Raw genomic sequence first — 4,320 nt, 5'->3', positions numbered from 1 at the left:
CAGGACCAGAGCTAGAAGTAATGGCAAGGTACGTTGTATGTCCAAGATGATGATACTGCTGGGTTTAAAGTAAAACTTGGGGCTAATTTTGGCGCAGGGCACCCCGGTTTAAAAAGTGGAACTCATTGTTTTTGAGACGTCAAGGATCCACTGTACGGGAACTCTGGGTGTGTCAAGGAATTATTGCCACAGTAACGCTGCACAGACCTCAGTGGCTTACCAAAAAAAAAAAAAAAAAAAGTCATTTCTTCTTGTGTTCGTGGGTCTGCAGATGGAATGTGTTTTGGCAATCACAGGTGCAACTGACTAGGTGTAGGTTCTCTGCTCCAGGCTGTAGGGTCGGTTCAGGATGGCTTCATAGGTCCAAACCGAAGGGCTAGTGGTTTCATGACTGCTAAAATGCAAGAGAGGGGCCCCTGGGTGGCTCAGTCGGTTGGGGGTCTGCCTTTGGTTCAGGTCATGATCCTGGGGTCCTGGAATCAAGTCCCATATTGGGGGAGGGGGAGTCTCTGCTCAGTGGGGAGCCTGGTCTCCCTTTCCTGCTCCCCCTCCTCTCTTTCTCTGCCAAATAAATATAATCTTAAAAAAAAATAAAATAAAATGCAAGAGAACAGGTCCAACTCTACAGTCCTATTGCAAGCTCAGCTCACACCCCAAGCCCCAACATTCCCATTGGTCAAAGCAAATGATATGGCTGAACCCAAAGTCAAAAACTGGGGTCAGAGTGAAGAATGGAGACCAATAATATAATCTACCACACTAGATACATCAGTGTTCCTCAATCTTGTACTCATTGTCACTGCACCCTGCCCCAAGCAGCCCTTAAACTTAGCCATCCTGTAGAGCATGTAGGAGAAACACCTTACAAGAAGTTCTAGAAGCTTCTACAAGAAGTTCTAGAAGTTCTAGAAGCTAAGTCCACTTATCCCTCTCCATCTAATGTTGTCCTCTGTGCTCACTTCCACGGCTTTAGAGAAGAAGAAACCTGGCTACAGGTGGGATACCTACCGTGTGAGTCTTCCCATCGCATTTTATTCCCAGTTTCTTGTACCTCTGTCTTTACTCAAATGCCCTGTGGCCTCATTCCCACATTGACACGCACCACTTCTGCTTAAAGAAATCATCTTATTTTATGCATGGAAACCTCTCCAGTGCAGCGTGAGTGTTATTACCAGTTCACCACTTTGTACAGCCTCTCAAACAGCTAGCAAATCGGAGAGCCCTAATCTTACAGCTGCCACCAAGCTCCTGGCTGCAACTGTACATGTCGCTTCCCATTAGGGTAACAAGAGACTACAGTTCTCCTCAGAGCATACCGCAGTGCCTTATTGCTGATATTTCTAGCATAATGTTACAGTCTAACTCCCCCTCTTAATAAAAGACCGAAGTTTTTCACATTAATTACAGCAGTGATTAATGTGCCTATAAGCACATCACATTCCTAAATGGCAAAAGATGTCTCTTACCAGTTAGGAATTGTATTCAGCAGCTTGTGACAAATCCCTAAAAGATGCAAGCAGCTTAAACAAATTCAGGGTTGTTTTTGTTGTTGTTGCTGTTGTTGTTTTCATACGTGAAGGGAGTCCAGAGATATACAGACAAAGCTAGAAGTAAATATAGCTCCCGAAATTGAGCTTTTCCTTTCTTTCTACATGGTTATCCTTCATAGATGGCTTCCATCCTGGTGTTGCCTCGTAGTCAAAAATGGCTGCGAGAGCTCCACATATCACACCCATAAACGAGGCAGAAAAGAAAGAAAGGTGGAAGGGCAACAAGTGTGGCTGTCCACGGATTCAACCGAGTTCATTTTTTTAAGTTACTTTTTTTAAGTTATTGAGGTTATTTTGTAATGCATAATGCATAGTGGTCACTCTGGATTGTGACAGTCTTTATGAAAACTTGGGTCAGTTGCAGAAAGAAACTTCAGTATGAGAAGGGAAAGTTTCAAGTCCTCACTGCTAGGGCTTTCCTTTGAATAGCAAAAGGAAGCCATATCTAAACACAGGGGCAAAATCCTGTAGGTGCCATCTTCCCTGCTCTTGATCTGGTTTGGCCAACCTCAGGTCTGGAATTCTCCCTGAAAACTTCTCCAAATATCTCTGTTCAACTCTTTATTACCTTTCTGGGACAGTGGGGAGAAGGAGAGCCACTATCTTCTTCCCTGGACACACCTCCCACTCCTGCTTACAAATGCCCTGCGGCTGAGTCAGTTGCAACTATAGAAAAGACTGCTAGTTGCCTTTCCGTTTTAATTTCTTCTCTTCTCTGGCAAAAGAATCCCAATTTTATTTCATGTGGCAGGAGTGTTTTCTGACCTCTCTTGTCACTGGAGCTAGTTAATATTATATGAGAATAACTTGTTGATTGGAGTTTCCAGGGAGACTTCTTGAAGAAGGCTGATTCATCTAGGAGATTACTGTTTTTCTTTCTCCCGTGCTTCCTGCCTCTTGCATGGAAAAGCTGGTGTGATGGCAGGAGTTCCAGCAGCTGTTTTGAACCATGAGGCACTTTGCCTCTGAAGGCCTACGTTTTAGTGAGGCAAAAACAAACAAACAAACAAAAACAAAAACAAAAAATCTTTATCTATACAGATACAGATATAAATATAAGGAGTGTAGGTCCGTGGTGGCCAAGAAGCCACACTATCAATTCTAAACTCTCACCTCTGGACCTCTATATAAAAAAAATAAGCATCTATCATATTTAAGCCACTGCTATTTTGGCTCTCTTTTGGTTCTTTTTTATATGGAACTGCTGAACATTATCTTAACTAATATAGCAACTCCTTGCTTTAAAGATTTCATTCTGAGTGTGAGTGAGTTCACTAGTTCAGTGATTCAAACTTTGGCATGTACCAGACTCACTGGAGGGTTTGTTAAAAAAGATTGCTGGGCCCCATCCCCAGAGTACCTGATTTGGTCATTCTGAGAGAAAGTCTAAGAATCTGCATTGCTAACAAGTTCCAGGTAATGCTGATCCTGGTGCTCTGGGGACCACACTTTGAGAACACCTACACTAGCTCATTCTTAATTTATTTGGATGATTTTCTTTGTAGAGACTGTAAAGCAAACAAGCCACTGGGAACTGAGTCATTCTTGTTTTTCCCTTTCTGGCTTTTGGCTCATGAATTCTTTTCCCAGACATAGCAAACTGTACCTTTTGCCTGATTTTTTTTTTCTTTCTTGGCTGCAAGCCCTTCAATGTCTACCATTATAAGAACCACTGTTAGCTTGCTAACATGGACTTCGCGTGCTGGCAGAGAGCCACGTAATTAATGTAAATCCTCAATTTGTGAGTGCTTTATCTCGTACATGTTCCACATTCCCTTGATCTTTAATGCCAGACTTTTCATAAACTATAGTTCAAAATTGTGTGGCAAAAAAAAAAAAAAAAGTTTTTGTGTTTATGGCTTTTGGTTTTGCTGTTTTACTTTGCATCTGAAGATAGTTGTATATATTTTGTCCTCTAAGATATTATATTGATTCATTATCTCAACAGCAGGTCAGTTCATGCCATAGCCAAACGTGAATTTTTTCTTCAGAATTCTTTCCAGTGGACCCATACATTTTCCTCTTCTAGAAGATTCAAAGCAATGGCAATATATAACTGGACAATTTTTTTTTTTTTTTTTTTTTTTTTACCAACCAGCATCCATTCTCCTATGGTTTAGTGACAGCATCCTGTTTTCCACTTGAAAATTACCCCTCCCCTTTCTCAGTGCCCCACCCCCCGCACAATGGAGCATGTGACCCAGCCACAGGTAGTCAGAGCCCATATTCTCCTTGTTTTGCACTGAATTATGTCTCCCCACGCACCAGCCTTCCCCCTCCCCAAATTCATACATTGGACTCCCAACCCCTAGGACTTCAGAATGTGACTGTATCTGGAGATAAGGTCTTTAAAGAGGTAATTAATTTAAAATGAGGTAATTGGTGTGGGCCCTAATTTAATATGATTGGCATCCTTGTAAGAAGAGAACAGAGCTATCTACAAGCCCAGAAGAGAGAGGCCTCAAAAGAAACCAAAGTGACCTTGACCTCAGACTTCTAGCTTCTAGAATTGCATGACTATAATTTTCTGTTGTTTACTCTCCTTGGTCTATGATTCTGTTATGATAGCCAAAGCAAATGAATACATCCCTGGCCTTGGGGTTGGGAAACTTTTCTGTAAATAGCCAGATAATAAACATTTTAGACTTCCTGGGCCCTATGGTCTCTGCAACAATCACGCAACTCTGCCACTACAGCATCAAAGCAGCCATAGGCAACACTCTAAATGAATGGACCTGCCTGTGTTCCAATAAAACTTTATTAACAAAAG

The sequence above is a fragment of the Mustela nivalis genome (assembly GCF_964662115.1).
Source record: "Mustela nivalis genome assembly, chromosome: 19".
Taxonomy (NCBI): Eukaryota; Metazoa; Chordata; class Mammalia; order Carnivora; family Mustelidae; genus Mustela; species Mustela nivalis.
Note: the sequence above shows the minus strand (reverse complement) of the source record.